The sequence below is a fragment of the Pan troglodytes genome, chromosome 6 (genome assembly GCF_028858775.2).
Source record: "Pan troglodytes isolate AG18354 chromosome 6, NHGRI_mPanTro3-v2.0_pri, whole genome shotgun sequence".
NCBI lineage: Eukaryota > Metazoa > Chordata > Mammalia > Primates > Hominidae > Pan > Pan troglodytes.
This window is the reverse complement of record NC_072404.2, coordinates 125,764,084-125,782,976: the sequence shown is the minus strand read 5'-3', so window position 1 is coordinate 125,782,976 and position 18,893 is coordinate 125,764,084. Positions and strand designations below refer to the sequence as shown.

The 18,893-nt window shown below is 37.5% G+C and overlaps 1 protein-coding gene across 1 annotated transcript in view; it reads left to right on the top strand.

Moving 5' to 3' along the window:
* The window catches only part of IMMP2L (inner mitochondrial membrane peptidase subunit 2), a 1,183,069-nt gene extending 1,164,509 nt beyond the window's left edge, over positions 1-18,560 (top strand). The window contains exon 10 of the transcript XR_008536521.2: positions 15,555-18,560. The gene's annotated coding sequence lies outside the window, so the exon portion shown is untranslated. The remainder of the gene's footprint in view (positions 1-15,554) is intronic.
* The last annotated feature ends 333 nt before the right edge of the window (positions 18,561-18,893 follow it).

Here is an 18,893-nt window from a genome sequence, read left to right as displayed (position 1 = left end):
CAAGGTCATAAAGTCTTCTCAATTTTTTTCTAATGATTTCAAAGGAGCTTTTGTTGTTTGTTTTGTTTTCATTTAGAGTCTGACCCAAATCCCCAGATTAATAAGGGCTCCCTCCAGTTAGAGCCTCCATATCACTAAGAGCAGTGTTTCTCAAACAAGCATTCATCGGAATTACCCAAAATGCTTGTTACAACACAAGTTACTGGGCCCCATATCCAACGTTTCTAATTCAGCATGTTTAGCGCAGGTCAAAGAATTTTCACTTCTAATTAGTTCCTAAATGATGGCGATGCTGCTAAACCCGGGACCACACTTTAAGAATGATTAATTTAGAAAACAGTCTTTAACCTCAGACTTACCCAAAGAGCTGGTAAAAATTTGTGTGTCTACCTCTTGCCCAGATCACTTAAATTATCAGCCAATTGGCCCGGTGTGGGGGCTCACGCCTGTAATCCCAGCACTTTGGGAGGCCGAGGCGGGCGGATCATGAGGTCAGGAGATCCAGACTATCCTGGCCAACATGGAGAAACCCTGTCTCTATTAAAAATACAAAAAAATTAGCTGGGCATGGTGGCACGTGCCTGTAATCCCAGCTACCCAGGAGGCTGAGGCAGGAGAATTGCTTGAACCACGGAGTCGAAGGTTGCAGTGAGCCGAGATCGCGCCGCTGCACTCCAGCCTGGCGGCAGAGTAAGACTCCATCTCTGAAAAAAAAAAAAAAAAAAAAAAGTCAGCCAATTTAGATAATCCTTCTTTGACTTTATCCTGTAGACAAAGTCTATAGTTACCTCTTATTATATGTGGGTATTTATGTGGTCCTATCTTGGGTTTTTGACAGTTTTTTAACTACTTATTCTGATAATCTTTACATTCTTTACTCCTATTCTTTATAGTTAGTGCAGAGTTTCTCAGTATCTTTATGTGGAGGAACAAGACTCATCCTTGCTGATCCTCTCTGGCACCTCTTGTAGAATGTATAGTTCTTTGCTTTGGTTTCAGAATCTATTAGAGTCCATCAATTTAAAAATTCTGCTTATTGTTTGTATTAGAGACTTAGAGAAATACATGACAATAATAAAAACAGCAAATAATTATAGCTGAAAGAGTAGGTTCTTTTATTATCAGTTCTTTACAGATAAGTAAATTGTGTCCATGGAAACAAATACTATGTTCAGGACTATGTAGGCAGTATGGTTCAGTCCTAGTTCCATATCCAAGCAGTGTGGTTTCGGAGGCTTCATTGAATGGACCTAGTAAACCTGGATTCACTGAGGGCAAATGGACAGAATGATCTATTTATTACGCTTATGTGAATTTTTTTACTGGGTAGCAGGCAGATAATATGAAAAATCACACCCTTGTTTATAAGCAGGAAGATCCTCTTAGGTGGTCTCATTGCACGGGGCAGGAGAGAGACAAGGCTAAACTTGACATTAAGACAGATGGATCCAAGAGACAGAAAAGCCCAGTTATAGCTTCTAAAAATTCCTCCACATTTCTGTTCTGCTGCTGATGTACTCTCTGAATTCCTAGAACAATTATGAAATTATACTTCTTCTTATATCACTTCCTTTACATTGTGGTATGTTGTGAGGGAAAAAGCTAAATTTGTGCTCAGTTTATTATCCTGAAAGGAAGAATTGCTGGATTTCTAGCTTTGATCCTATCATAAATAGCTCTATAACCTTTAAATAAAGAACTTTATCTTGTTGGGCCTGAATTTTTCTTCTGAAAAGTTAGTAATTTGTATTAGGTGATTTTAAAAGATTCTTTCTAGTTCGTTCTAACAGTATAAAATAAAATTATTTAGCTCCAAGTATGACAAGATAAATCTTGTAGGAAGAATGAACTGTTCCCACATTGTTATTCTCAGAATTGTTAAGTGTCTCATCTCATGATTTATTGTGATCATACAATTTCCAAAAGAACGATATTTACCCAGTTTTCATGAAAAACAGTAAGAAAAAAAATCACTTCCAAATTCAAAATCAAAATGAGAGAGAGAGGGAAACAGAGAGAGAGAGAGAGAGATGTTGAGACTCTCTGATCTTGAGGTGCTTTTAGGCAAACAAGTGAGAAAAAAGATAATTTTAACTCACTATACTTTAATTTTGCATTTATTTATTTATGCATATATAAAGCATTTTGTGATGCATAATTAAAATTGCTATAGCTATGTCATATATTATCACAGTTACTGCCATTACTAGTGTATATTATATTATAAACCTCTCTTCTGTTTTCAGGGAGGTGAACTGACAGTGGCATACAGGGTCTCCAATAGCAGACAACATTTCTTTGTGTTTAAAATACTTCATGAAAGAATCTCCAGCCAAGAGAGCATTTCAAAGCATAGTCACCTATGAATAGATACACCCTGCAGATATGAACTTGAAACACACACACACACACACACACACACACACATTTTTTCCTTTCAGTAAAAGACTTTGGTAGCGCTCGTTATTTCATTAATGGTTGAGTTGCTGTGGAAGTTAGAGAATAATTTCAAATACAACTGTCTTGATATCCTTCCAAGATATGTGCATGCTCAGGTAATTATGTTATATACTTCTGACTTCTAAGACACATATCTTTTTATTTCTCTGTATGTGTTTGCTGTAGTCTGCAAAGTAGGACCTATATTTTTTACAGTGGTGAACCATTTTGTCTTGAAGATTAGTTGCTCATTTTTAAAAGTATTTTTCGTAAGGTAAACCGTGAACTGATATAGTAAGCAATTTGGAGATTAGATCAGAATTAAAATTGAAGTAGTACTAGTTAACAGTCATTCCTTTTGATAAGTCCATGTTATTGTTATTATGTTTAGGTGGCTGATACTTTGGCTGTATCTGTGGTTTCAATATTCAATTTTATTAAGCAACAGTTGTATAAATAAGGTCATGATATCTTAGGTTAAGTCTCCAGAAAACAAACCCTGAGATGGAGATTTGCATGCTGTAGGTTTATTGGCTATGTGCTCTTAGAAACAACACCTGGGAGGGATTGAGAGAGGCAAGACAGGTGGAGGGAAAACATAAACTATGATGCAGTTGCAACAGTGGCCTTGGCCAAGTCCATGGGTAGCTCTGGAGTTGGCATGGCCCTTCAGGGTTATGAATCGAAGCAAGGGCTGTATCTTTGTGCTCTGCATGGACCAGTCATTGGATGTGAGCTGTCCCCCAAGGAGGGAATGTAATGTTATGTGAGGCAGCTCACTTCTGCAAACAATGACTTCTAAACAAAGGTCTGAAAACATTGTGTTTAAGACTAAAAAACTAATACTCTGAGACAGGTGTGGTATAAGAGGACCAGAGTTTTATGTTTTCCACAAGTTATGGCAGAGAAATGCTATAGAGACTAAGGGTATTAGAAGCCAATGGTGAATTTCCATTTAGTAATTATACTTAAATATGAAAATGTATTCCAAAATTATGTGTATATCTAATATGCATTTCCTGAGGAACTCAAAATTTAAGTCATCAAATTTGTTTGATTTAAGATGTTTCTTTTAATGGCATAACTAAGAATAAATATGCAACCCGAGTAGGGAATGTAAATAAGTGTGGGAATGTATATGAATTTATATAGATCTTTTCACTACATATGTTTGCAGAAGACATCATCATGTATCCTGCATGTCCTGTGAGTATCTAAAAGGGCTTTCTGATAATTGTTAGCTTGGCCTAATATTAAGTTTGTTTAAAGCCGTATATATGCATGTATCTAGAATCCAACCCTGTCTCACAAGTCCATACCATCAACACTCTGGTACCCATCATCTCTTATTGCAATAAGCTTTTACCTGGCCCCTCGGCTTCTATCTTAGCCTCTTACCTGGTTCCCTTAGCCTTGATCATCATATGGTCTGGTTTTAGCACATCAGCCTGTGTAATATTGTTAAAATGTAGGTAAGATCATGTAACTACTTTGCTTAAAATCCTCTCCCAGTTTCCCATCTCATTTAGAGTAAAAGTTGAAGTTCTTACAATGATCCGAGGGCCCTACATAATCTGACCTCTAACCTCTTCTCCTCCCAACCTGCCATCACTTTCTCTGCCCTGTGCATACTGCTGTCTTTACTATTCCTTGAACATGCCATGCCTCAGGGATTTTGCACTTGCTATTTTCTCTGACTGGAGTGCTCTTTCACCAGATAAATTCCATGGCTTGTGATATGGTTTGGATTTGTGTCCCCACGCAAATCTCCTGTTGCATTGTAATCCCCAATATTGGAAGAAGGGCCTAGTGGGAGGTGATTGGATCATGGGGTCAGATTTCTCCCTTGCTGTTCTTGTGATAGTGAGTTCTCATGACATCTGGTTGTTTAAATGTGTGTGGCACCTCCCCCTTTTCTCTTCCTCCTGCTGCCATGTAAGACATGCCTGCTTCCCCTTTGCCTTCCACCATGATTGCAAGTTTCCTGAGGCCTCCCCAGCCATGCTTCCTGTACAGCCTGCAGAACCATGAGCCAATTAAACTTCTTTATAAATTATGCTGTCTCAAGTCATTCTTTATAGCAGTGCAAGAATGAACTAATACAGCTTGCTTCTTCACTTCCCTTAGTTATTTACTCAAAAATTGTTTTCTCAGTGATTCTTCCTAAATATCCTACCTAAAATTTTAATAATCGTTTCCTGCTTTCACATGCCTGGCTCTTTTCTTTTTCTCCTTATCACTATTTAGCATTATTTGTATTTTACTTATTTTTGTTGCTTATAGTTTGTCTCCTCTACTGGAATAAAAATTACCTGAGGGCTGAGATTTTTGTCTTTTTTATTTCTTCCCCTATCCATAGTACTAGAAATGATGCGTAGCATATAATAAGCACTCAATACATCTTTGCTGAATGAAAGCAGATTTAGATGATAAATGTGCACATATAGTTAATACTTCTGCACAATTGGTCTCCATTGTCAAGTTGCCCCGATACAAAGCTAACACGTGATGGAAGAAGGAAATATTTTTATAGGGCGTCTTTTGCTTTCTCTAGAGATTAAGGGTTTTCACTACAGTGAGAGGTTCCTTAATTAGCGCTAATTATGCTCCAGGCCTTCCTACATGAGTTGACCAGGAAGCAGAAAGGAGGGGTGTCTCTTTAGAACCATGCAGGCTTGTTTGTGCCCCACTGTGAATCTGTGAAACAGCACTGTTATCCTGTGGGTGTCAAGAAGAAGTAGCTAAGGGTGAATGTGAACAATAAAAATGTCATACTGGTTATTAAGAAACTATATCTTATTTTTTTCTTTCCAAACTAACCATTCCCTAGGTTCTGCTTAAAACAAGGCAAGAAACTCTAAGATCAATTTAAAAGAGATTAGCTCTAGGTCAAACCCAAAGTCTGCTTTCTATGAACTCTTCTCTGAATTCAATATATAACAAATGTTTCAATGTTATTTGCAGTATGAATGTAGCAAGCATTCTTACAGAAGTTGTAAGAGAGATGTTTTAGAATTTCAACTTGTTTTTGAAAAGGATGTTAAAAATCTGGTTTTCAGTTTGCATTAAGAATTACTTTTTCATAACATCATTGGGTGTCAAATGCAAAGCAAGCTTCTTACATATGACATCTGTCAGTTTTATAAGTCCCACAGGATCTGTGCTGCCAGATGTCAGCTCTTCCCCTATCACACTTCTAGGACTAAGACAACATTAGAAAAAAATATGTCTAACTAGGGGTAGACAATCTTAAAGCATAGTTAAAAACTGGCCAAGAACAAAGCGCATGGCTGTTGAGTATATAAGGCATGCATGAGCTCTACCTTCTCCATGTGTTATCCATGACTATCATAGTTACAATCACCTCAGGACTCCTAACAATGAGGAACCTAGAGACAACTGTTAAGAGCACCACAGGCATTAACCAGCCTGTGACCTCTTACTTTAAGAACACTTTGGATACTATTCTAAAGCTATTCATTATAGTAGGATCCCTCTGCAAGTCTGTGCTGGCAGCAAGGCATAAGAGATGGCTTATAGTGCAGTTCTTCTAAGTCCTGAATACTAAAGATAGAGCATTCTGCTTATCTATCCTCTTTGCTTTCAGTGAAGCCTCAGAAAAACCAAAATAGCTTATAGCCTATTAGGATGCAGGTGGTATGGGATGCTAACCACCTCATCACTGTGGCTAAATATCTAGGAGCAAAGTCATGATTTATACATTTTCAAGTCTTCTTTGACTGCAGAATTTTTAAGTTTGGAGACTCAGCAGAGATTGGATTTTCATAAGCAAAGATTCTGACACAATATTCACATGCCCTCAAATGTTCAGTTGCATGACCAGTCCTTCCCAATCTTGTAGACAGAATATTTGAGAAGTTGTTGTGTTCTAAGCAAAAAAGAGAAATTATCAGTGGGCTGTTTGGCTTTATTAAAAATGAGTTTTTTTAAAAAAAATATGGGATTTTAATTCCCAAGGGTGGCATTAAGATAGGGTGATCCATTGTCTCTCTACCATTGTCTGTGATCACATTCTGGTCTATGAGCACTGCTGTGGCATTAGGATATTCTGTGTGGGCTGAGCGCTGTCAGTGCCTGAGAGGGAAATGGAGCCCACCACACCCTAGCTCTGTCTGTTTGAGGCCTTCTAAGGCCTAAAAAAAATTGCAGGCAGACATTTACCAGTTAGAAACTAAAGAAGGTGGCTGCTCTTTGTCTTTTACTCTGCTAAGCCATCAGAGGCTCTATGTGAGATGCCGACACATTCTAAAGGAATGTAAACATTTCACCTAATCTCATGGCTCTTTTGTTACATATCTCCGAAATCCTAGAGTTTTAGATGATTTGTTTGCATTCTGCTTTTACTCTAAATGTTTTGCTATTGCATAGACAAAGTTATGTGTGGCAACATGTGCAAGTCTTAAGCATTTGAATATTAAGTCAGAAGTTGCAAAATGCTCTCTGTACCATCCAGATAAACTATCTGTGCTCACAAGAAGCTCTATATTGTATGAGTGAGAACCATTAAACCTTGCTACCTCTTTCTCTCTTTAAGCCTGTGCACACCAAAACACCACAGTTTGCAGTACCCTTCTTTTTCCTTTGCCACAATACCTCTAGTGTGGGATAATTAGATTGCTTGGTGGTGCAGGGCAGTGAAGCACGGAATACCTGGCAACATAAACTGTACAGAGGATTCCACACATTCTATGTGCATTGGACCAAAAGGGAGGAATAATGTAGACAGAACAGAGATGCTGCAAGCATTAGAAAGGATTAAAGCAAAGCTTGGTTGGAAGGATCTGCTAGCCATGTGACTCTCTGGAGGTATTATGAGTTTCTCAGATAAAAAGGTTAGTTGCTCACATTAGCTTTCTGAAAACATCAACACTATTTCTCTTATAGGCTGTCTGACTGTATTTCCATTTTGAAGACTCCATGGAAATTGTGAAAGAATTTTCCATTGTTCGCAAAAAGAAAGGAGTAATTTTCCAATATGAAGAGATTAGCTTGTTGCAGTTCAGCCCTGCCTTTTATGCAGTAAGCCTGCTGTTTCTCATCCGTGCCTTTATGGAAAGGCTCAAATATATTCTAACTCTCTCATTGCACATCTCATTGTAGCTGCTGATAAAATGCACTGTAAAGGACACAAAGACAATCTCATGAAAATGAAAAGAAATTATTCAGAGCACCATATACCAGGTAAAGGGCAGAGACAAATTACAGTTTTTCCTGTCTTTGGGTTACTAGCCTATCAGTGGTCCAAAGCTAAAACTTGTATCTGTATTGGTGTAACTTGGGAATGTTCCTTGCATTGAGGCATCATTTGACAGGGAGATAACAACTTGTATTAAGAAAGTGAGAGCATCTTTTGGAAGACTGACAGGAATGGTAATGGAGCAATGTGCCACACAGACAAAAATCAATGCTTCAAACTAAGAATAGTATTTAATTCTTTTTGTAGACAGAGTGAACTTCTTGGTAAATTGCAGCAGCATTAGTGTTGTTCTTTGTCCAAAATCAAATAGTGGAACAGAATATCTGAGAATCTAAGGGTACTCGACTATTATAGATTCCAGTGAAGCAGGTTTTATCTCCTTCCTGGGCACCTGTTATGTTCATTCCCAGCTCCTGGCCATATCCATACTATTCCCTTTTCTGAAATTCTTTCCCGGCCCATCCTCTCATGCAAATACTATCCATTCTTTATAATATAAGCCAATGGAAATTAGTAAAATCTATATTCCACCACTAAACTGTGTATATATATATTATTCAACTTATTCTTGATTACAGCTTTATAAGGTAAATACTACCATTCTCATTTTACAAGTAATTAAATTGGAATCTATAGAAATTTGGTAACATGTCCAAACCCATTCAGTTAGTGAATAGAGGAATTCAGATTTTAATTTAGTCTTCTGACTAGGCCTACTCATGCTTTTAACCCTACGCTAAACTACTTCCTATAGTAGGCCAAATATCCTTATATGTTCCATTAAGCATTCACCATCAACTCCTGTTTATGGCCATATGCTTTTTAAAAATTCCAACTGCACACATTGTTTATAACATTCATTCCAACACTTGAACTTATACTATCCTAATAGTTACTTAAGATCTTTATTAAATAAACATTTTCCCATGAAATATTATACATTCTTTAAGGGATATATATATATATATATATATATATCTGTCGATCGATCTATCTGTCTGTCTGTCTGTCTATCTATCTATCTATCTATCACTGTATTCCTAATTCTGTGGTGGCCTGATAGTAAATATCAATTATACCTATTAGTTGAACTAAATAGGTTGGTTAATATAGATGCAATCTGTGACCCATTTTGCTAGGTATTACTGAATCATGGCCATGGAAACTTCTACCACATTCATATGATCACCCCTTTAAAGTGTCAAGCTGATCAGAGCACTGTAGAAAGTCAGCTGTATTGTGTAGGCAGGGCAAGTGACCACATTCCTGAACAACAATTCAACAGTGAATAGGCCAGAGGGCTGTCAAGTAAGACACTAAAGTGATGTGCTGAAAACAAGCCAAAAGCAATGCAAAAATCAATAAAGACATCTGAGAAATAGCTGGGGTGGACCAGACCTGCTGGGCAGGACTGCCAGGCAGATGTGATCTAGTTTATCCATAAACCAACCAACCACTACTACAGAGACCAAACCGAAGAGATGTAAGTGGGCTTAGGCTCCCCTTATTGAGGCTCTGAAGAGACATAACAAGATAAACACATACGTATAATTGACACTTCTGAGAGCGCAGGTCACCAGTAAGCCTGTAAGTTAATTCTGAGCATCCTGGGAACACCCTTGGCAGGGAACAATTACGAGTAAAATTACTATTACAGAAGATGTACCATAGTTCAGTGATTAAGAAGATGGGGTCCTAGAGGAGGCCACTTGCTTGACCATCCCTTAGAGATATGAAAACTTGCGCAAGTTACTCAACATCTCTGTGCTTCCTTATCTTTGTAAAAGAATTACCAGTGGTAAAACTCTCATCTGAAAGTTGTGAGGATTAATGAGATCATGCTGGACACATTATGAATCTTCCATAAATGCTAGCCTTTACTACAATGACAATCGTTATTTTATTATTAGCAAACTGAAAAGTTCATGAAACTACTCTCAGAATTTCAATACTTTTTGAGACTTGAAAAACATTTTTTTAAACCTATTTTAGAAAGAACAAACTGAGAACCAAAGAAATGTGATTATTTTCCCAAAATCTTAAATCCTTATAATGATAGAGCTAAGATTAGAATACAAAGCATCTACTTCTGGGCTTTTATTCTTTCCATTTACTTCCTATTCTCATGTCTTCCATGGCAGTGTACCAATGCAGTCCAAATGGATCTTAATCCAAAACTACACAGGAGGAAAATGAAAGAGTCAAATGTTGCTATACCATAATTATCCTATATTTTTCACATGTGCACTTAAAGTTGAATAGGGCCTCATCTTCATTGCAAGGTAGTACATAGTAAAAAGAAGTCGTATCATATTAGCTATTTAAAATAAGGGAATGTATCTATATGCATATAAATTTTTAGTGCAATTCTTGGCTGTGATAAATAGGTTTTCAATAATGAGTATAATATAGTGAGAGAAAAGGATATATGTGGTAAATGTGAGCAGTGATAGCATCCAAAACTATACATTTATCTATAAAGATTTATTGAGAAACTACTCTGTTAGGTACTAGGTAGAGAGTTCTAAACAAAATCGCCTCGGGCCCTGCTTATATGGAGCATATAGATAAGCTCCATATAGGTAGTATAGTTATCTATTTTATTTATATATATGTATATAAAATATAGCTCCATATAGATAGATCATAAGGAGTAAGTAAATAAATAAAAGCATTATTCACAGTTATAAAAAAGGTGCTATGAGGGAAAATTAGAGGGCTGAGACAGAATGTTGGAAGAGAACTTGTTTTAAATTGGATGGCAGGGACAATCTTGTTGAGGAAGTAATATCTAAGCCAAGATAATGAGGACCAAGAGAATACAATGACCAAGAGAATACAACCACCAACAAGGTTGGGTGGAGAAGCCCTCTAAGTAAAAGGAGTCACATGGGTCAAAGTTCTAAGGAGATAAACCTTGATGTATCAGCTAAGAAAAGGCTAAAATGATGAAGCAGAAATACAGAGAGTGAGAGTGGCTGAGGGACAAATTGATGGTGGGAGAAACAAGCAAATGTAAATTTGTTCAGAGCTTTGTAAGCTATCGAGAGGAATTTAGATTTAATTGTGAGGGTAATGGGAGATTATTGAAAGGATCCAATTAAGGTTTTCTGCTTTATGGTAGATGAGTTGTGGAGGCAAAATGGAAACAGGGAGACCAGTTAGGTAGCCAGCCTAAAAGTTCAAGATAGAGATGATACTGGTTTGTGACTCAGGTATAGGTGGTAAGAGTGGATAAGAAGAGATGTAGACAGAATTGAGATAAGTTTTAGAGGCAACATGTATAGGGGATGAACACAGAAACCATATATATATATATATATATATATATATATATATATGATATAAAAAGACATATAGATAGATAATCCTGGGGAAAATATGTTTTAAATAATGTAATAGCTTATAAATCATTTTTTCTTTAATTTATAATTGACACATAATTGCATATATTTATGGGGTACAATGTGATGTTTCAATGTATGTATACATTGTGTAATGATCAAATGAGGATAATTAGCATATCTATTACCTTAAACATTTTTAATTTTCTCATAATGAGAAAATTCAAAAACTTATTTTCTAGCTACTTTTAAAATTTATATATATATATTTTGTATTATACTTTAAGTTCTAGGGTACATGTGCACAATGTGCAGGTTTGTTACATATGTATACATGTGCCATGTTGGTGTGCTGCACCCATTAACTCGTCATTTACATTAGGTATATCTCCTAATGCTATCCCTCTCCCCTCCCCCCACCCCACAACAGGCCCCAATGTGCAATGTTCCCCTTCCTGTGTCCAAGTGTTCTCATTGTTCAATTCCCACCTATGAGTGAGAACATGCAGTGTTTGGTTTTTGGTCGTTGCAATAGTTTGCTGAGAATGATGGTTTCCAGCTTCATCCATGTCCCTACAAAGGACATGAACTCATCATTTTTTATGGCTGCATAGTATTCCATGGTGTATATGTGCCACATTTTCTTAATCCAGTCTATCATTGTTAGACATTTGGGTTGGTTCCAAGTCTTTGCTATTGTGAGTAGTGCCGCAATAAACATACGTGTGCATGTGTCTTTGTAGCAGCATGATTTATATTCGTTTGGGTATATACCCAGTAATGGGATGGCTGGGTCAAATGGTATTTCTAGTTCTAGATCCTTGAGGAATCGTCACACTGTCTTCCACAATGGTTGAACTAGTTTACAGTCCCACCGACAGTGTAAAAGTGTTCCTATTTCTCCACGTCCTCTCCAGCACCGGTTGTTTCCTGACTTTTTAATGATTGCCATTCTAACTGGTGTGAGATGATATCTCATTGTGGTTTTGATTTGCATTTCTCTGATGGCCAGTGATGATGAGCATTTTTTCATGTGTCTTTTGGCTGCATAAATGTCTTCTTTTGAGAAGTGTCTGTTCATATCCTTTGCCCACTTTTTGATGGGGTTGTTTGTTTTTTTCTTGTAAATTTGTTTGAGTTCTTTGTATATTCTGGATATTAGCCCTTTGTCAGATGAGTAGATTGCAAAAATTTTCTCCCATTTTGTAGGTTGCCTGTTCACTCTGATGGTAGTTTCTTTTGCTGTGCAGAAGCTCTTTACTTTAATTAGATGCCATTTGTCAATTTTGGCTTTTGTTGCCATTGCTTTTGGTGTTTTAGACATGAAGTCCTTGCCCATGCCTATGTCCTGAATTGTATTGCCTAGGTTTTCTTCTAGGGTTTTTATGGTTTTAGGTCTAACATTAAGTCTTCAATCCATGTTGAATTAATTTTTGTATAAGGTGTAAGGAAGGGATCCAGTTTCAGCTTTCTACATATGGCTAGCCAGTTTTCCCAGCACCATTTATTAAATAGGGAATCCTTTCCCCATCGCTTGTTTTTGTCAGGTTTGTCAAAGATCAGATAGTTGTAGATGTGTGGTATTATTTCGGAGGGCTCTGTTCTGTTCCATTGATCTATATCTGTGTTTTGGTACCAGTACCATGCTGTTTTGGTTACTGTAGCCTTGTAGTATAGTTTGAAGTCAGGTAGCGTGATGCCTCCAGCTTTGTTCTTTTGGCTTAGGATTGTCTTGGAAATATGGGCTCTTTTTTGGTTCCATATGAACTTTAAAGTAGTTTTTCCAATTCTGTGAAGAAAGTCATTGGTAGCTTGATGGGGATGGCATTGAATCCATAAATTACCTTGGGCAGTATGGCCATTTTCACAATATTGATTCTTCCTATCCATGAGCATGGAATGTTCTTTCATTTGTTTGTGTCCTCTTTTATTTCGTTGAGCAGTGGTTTGTAGAGAGAAGAATCAAATAGATGCAATAAAAAATGATAAAGGGGATATCACCACCGATCCCACAGAAATACAAACTACCATCAGAGAATACTATAAACATCTCTATGCAAATAAACTAGAAAATCTAGAATAAATGGATAAATTCCTCAACTCATACACCCTCCCAAGACTAAACCAGGAAGAAGTTGAATCTCTTAATAGACCAGTAACAGGCTCTGATATTGAGGCAATAATTAATAGCTTACCAACCAAAAAAAGTCCAGGAACAGACGGATTCACAGCCGAATTCTACCAGAGGTACAATGAGGAGCTGATACCATTCCTTCTGAAACTATTCCAATCAATAGAAAAAGAGGGAATCCTTCCTAACTCATTTTATGAGGCCAGCATCATCCTGATACCAAAGCCTGGCAGGGACCAACAAAAAAAGAGAATTTTAGACCAATATTCCTGATGAACATCGAAGCAAAAATCCTCAATAAAATACTGGCAATCCAATCCAGCAGCACATCAAAATGCTTATCCACCTTGATCAAGTGGGCTTCATCCCTGGGATGCAAGGCTGGTTCAACACACGCAAATCAATAAACGTAATCCAGCATATAAACAGAACCAAAGACAAAAACCACATGATTATCTCAATAGATGCAGAAAAGGCCTTTGACAAAATTCAACAGCCCTTCATGCTAAAAACTCTCAATAAATTAGGTATTGATGGAACGTATCTCAAAATAGTAAGAGCTATTTATGACAAACCCACAGCCAATATCCTACTGAATGGGCAAAAACTGGAAGCATTCCCTTTGAAGACTGGCACAAGATAGGGATGCCCTCTCTCACCACTCCTGTTCAACATAGTGTTGGAAGTTCTGGCCACGGCAATCAGGCAGGAGAAAGAAATAAAGAGTATTCAATTAGGAAAAGAGGAAATCTAATTGTCCCTGTTTTCAGATGACATGATTGTATATCTAGAAAACCCCATTTTCTCAGCCCCAAATCTCCTTAAGCTGATAAGCAACTTCAGCAAAGTCTCAGGATACAAAATCAATGTGCAAAAATCACAAGCATTCTTATACACCAATAACAGACAAACAGAGAGCCAAATCATGAGTGAACTGCCATTCACAATTGCTTCAAAGAGAATAAAATACCTAGGAATCCAACTTACAAGGGATGTGAAGGACCTTTTCTAGCTATTTTGAATTGTTTAACGCATTATTGTTAATTTTAGCCATCCTACTCTGCAATAGAACGCCAGAACTTAATCCTCCTATCTAGCTGTAGCTTTATACCTATTGCTCAGTTTCTCACCATTGCCCCTTACCTCATTCTTCCTCATCCTATAGTAACCATTATTCTACTCTTTACTTATGTGAAAATAACTTTCTATCATTCATACATGAATGAGATCATGCAATGTCTTTCTTTACATGGCTTATTTTACTTAATGTCCTCCAGGTTTATCTATGTTGCCACAAATGACAGGATTTCATTCTTATTTTTGGCTGGATAGTCTTCCACTATGTATGTACACCACATTTTTTAATCCATTCATCCACTGGTAGACATTTTGGTTGATTCCCAATCTTGGCTATTGTGAATAATGTTTGATTAACATGGAAATGAAGATATCTCTTTGATATACTTGTTTTTCTTCTTTCTCTACCCAACAGTGAGATTGCTGGATCATAGGGTAGCTCTATTTTTAATTTTTTGAAGAATTTGATACTGCTTTCTGTAATGGACATACTAATTTATATCTCCACTAGCAATATGTAAAGGTTCCTTTTTCTCTACATCCTCACCAACACTTGTCATCTTTTGATTTTTTGTAAGTAGCTACTTAACCAAGCAGGTAAAAGATCTCTAAAATGAAAATTACAGAATATTAACAAAATTAATTGAAAAAAACACACAAAAAAATGAAAAGATATCTCATGTTCATGGACTTGAAGAATTAATATTTTAAAAATGACCATATACCTCAAAGCAATACACTCATTTAACACAATCTCTAACAAAATACCAATGGCATCCTTCACAGAAATACAAAAGTGCTAGTGGAGAACATAAGGGAAAAGCTCTGTGAGATTGGTCTATGCAAAGATGTTTTTAATATAAAACCTCAAAAGGACAAACAAAATCAAATATAGGCAAATAAGATTACATCAAACTGAAAACCTTCTACACAACAATGGAAATAATCAACAGAGCAAGAGATAGCCAACAGAATGGGAGACTACATTTGCAAGCTATACATATGGCAAATTTAATGTCTAAAATATACAAGGAATTCAAACAACTCAAAAACAAAAGGAAAAGATTAAAAATAAGAAAAAATATCAAAATAGATATTTCTTAAAAGAAGACATGCAAATCGACAACAGATATGATAGGGTTTGGCTATGTCCCCACCCAAATCTCGTCTTGAATGTAACTCCCCCAATTCCCAAGAGTCATGAGAGGAACCAATGGGAGTTAATTGAATTATTGGGGCAGATCTTTCCTGCTCTGTTCTTGTGACAGTGAATGAATCTCACAGGATCAGATGGGTTTAAAAATGGGAGTTTCCCTACACAAGCTCTCTCTTTTTCTGCTTGCAGCCATCCATGTATGATGTGACTTGCTCCTACATGCCTTCCACCATGATTATGAGGCCTCCTGAGCCATGTGGAACTGTAAGTCTGTTAAACCTCTTTTTCTTCCCAGTCTTGGGTATGTCTTTATCAGCAGTGTGAAAATGGACTAATACAAGTTATATTAAAGAATGCTCAACATCACTAATCATCAGGGAAATGCAAATCAAAATTACGAGATAGCACCTCACTCCAGTCAGAATGGCTATGGCTACTATAAAAAATTACGTCACTTTTGATCTGTAGCCATTATATTTAAAAGTTTCATCAATTCTAAGATGCATGTTTATAAAAAATCAATCTCTCTGAAATCAGGAGTATTTAATAATTGGAGACATTAAATTAAAGAAAATGCTATATATCTTATTATTTTAAAGACAGCATCAGAATTCCCCAGGGGTTAGATTTGTAACATCATGTCCATGTGTAATTTTAAATTTATCCAATAAGAATAAGATGGTTGATTGAAGGTGCTTAATGCTTATTCCCCTCCTCACAAAAATGGACCAAAACAGTAAACAAATAACTACATTTTGACTAGAGTGACTAAAGGAGAGTGCTGAAGTATAGCAAGGGAGTGGCAGAAACTCTGTGTGGCATAGAAACTCAGGATGGCTTCATAGAAAAGGGGTTGAAACACCTTGCTTCTGCCAGCCCATTCCCCGAGTTGGGATCAACTCAGAAACCAGGAGGGCCTTCTCTCTCTAAGGAAGAGGTAAGCAAGAGGCCCTGAGAGACCCTCATCACCACCACAGGCACTTGCAGTCTTCACTACTGGAGAAGCCTGCAGTCCTCACAGGCACTGAGTCCAGTTTAGGGAGCTGCCTGGAGTTCATACAGCTGCATTACTCCAGGGGAGGAGCCCACATTGTGCCCTGCTCCTTGTTTTCTAACCTCCTACTGCAAGGTTCCATTTTCAAACCACAGCCCCTCTTAGAGTGTACCCTCCTCCAGGGACCAGTAGCCATTGCATCCCTCCATCCCAGAGATTCTGCTGTTATGGCTTCACACAGACACACAGTACTGCACCACATTCTCCAGCTATACTGCCCAGGAATCACTCTACTTCCCCCATCCCTGTTGCTGCTGCACCTCAACCTGCTACTTGAAACCACAGGCCCAGCAAAGAAACTGTGCTCCAAGTGCCTAAACCAATTCAGTTCCCTGTTCCCCAGGAATCAGAGCTTCAGCATAGGGAAGCAGCCATGACCCCAGCATCGAAGCCCATGCTGTGCCTTGCCCTTAGGAGACCAGGTGCTCTCATCTAGTGGAAAAGCTGTACCTAAGCCTGTGGAGCAGTCAAGGCCCCTCAGCTTTAACCAATCTGATTCCCCACCCCCAGGGAATCACAGTTTTGGCCCTGAGAGCAGCTGAAAGCCTGACACTCAAGCCCATATGGAACCTTGTTCCCCGGAAACCAGATGCACGTGCATTTCAGAGTAGCTGTGCCCCCAGCACTTGAAGCAACCCAGTACCTTGCCTCTCTGAATCAGAGCTTCAGCCCAGGGGAGTAGCTGTGACACTGGCACTTGAGCCCATATAGCATCAGACCTCTCAGATATCCAGAGCCTGGTCCAGAAGAGCTGGACCAGGCACCCCCTGGCACCTGAGTGATGTGGTGCCTTACACTCAGGGAAACAGAGCCTTGGATGAGCTGTGCCACCCCACTGTCTGGGCTGAACAGCTGCAGTGGCCTGCTTCCATGAATCTGGACTATCCCACTGAAGTCTGAGTGGTTGAGTTAGGCCATAATTACACTGCTTCTTACCCTCTGGAGTTCAAGTCACTGCTGTACCCTGCCATTCCTGGGTCCTTTCTATCATCACGCTTGGCATCACAAAGTTTGAGCCAGTGCTGTATCCTACCACTCCAGTGTCCAGAGTCACCACTGTGTGGTGTAATTTCTCCTGTTGCTCGAGTTACCACTGTGCCCTGTTGTATCTTGTAGCCCAAATTGCAGCTGTTCCCTGCTTTAAGGAACACAATAATGCTCTAGTAACTAACCTCAAAGAAATGAAAATCTATGAATTATTTGAAAAGGAATTTGAAACAATGCTTTAAGGATACTCAGTAAGATACAGGAGAATACAGATAGACAATTTAATGAAATTAGAAAAACAATTCATAATAAAAATGAAAAATTCAACAAAAAGATGTTATATAAAAGAACCAACAGAGATCTTGGAGCTGAGGAACACTATGAATGAAATAGAAAAAAACGATTGAGAGTAACAGTAAATTACATAAAGGAGAAGGAAGAATCTTTGAACTTGAAGACAGGTCTTTTGAAATCAACTAATCCATGGAAAAAAACAAGATTAAAAAAAGAGTGAAGAAAGCCTACAGGACTTATGGGATACCATTAAGCAAACAAAGATTTGCATTATGGGAATTCCAGAGTACAAAGAGATGGTGAAGGTCACAGAAACATTATTTAACAAAATAATTATGGAAAACTTCTCAAGTCTTGAAAGCAATTTGGGTATCCAGATCCATTTGGCTCAAACCACAAATAGGTTCAACTCAAAGAGGTCCATATTGAGGCACATTATAATCAAAATGTCAAAAGTCAAAGACAAAGAAAAATTTAAAAGCAACAAGAGAATATCATTAAACGACAGAGAAGAAAATCTCCTTTAGTCTGTCAACAGATTTCTCAGCAGAAACTTTTCAGGCCAGGAGAAAATGGGATGATATATTCAAAATGCTGAAAGAAAAATCTGCCAGTCAAGAATACTCTATCTAGTAAAACTGTCCTACAGAAATGAAGGAGAAATAAAGTATTTCCTAGACAAACAAAAGTTGAGGGAATTCATTACCACTAGAACTGCCTTACATGATATGCCTAAGGGAGTGTTTCAACCAGAAATGAAAGCATGATAATTACTAATATGAAAATGTATGAAATAAACCTCATTGGCAGAGGTAAATTCATAATCAAATTCAAAATGCTCTGTGACAGAAATGGTGGTGGGTAAATCTTTCAAATCTCTAGTATGAAGGTTAAAAGTCAAAATGGTAAAAATAAGTAACTATAGTTACCATAAGTTGCTAAGGAATATACAATACAAAAGAATGCAAATTGTGGTAACCCTATTATAAATCATAATGAGGAGGATAAAATATTTGATGTGACCCAAATTAAGTTGTTATCAGCTAAAAATAGCTTATTATAACTATAAGATATTTTATGTAAACCACATGATAACTACAAAGCAAAAAACTACAGCACATACACAAACAAGAAAGAGAAAAAAAATAAAAATTAGCACTACAGAAAATCACCAAATCACCAAGGTGAACAAT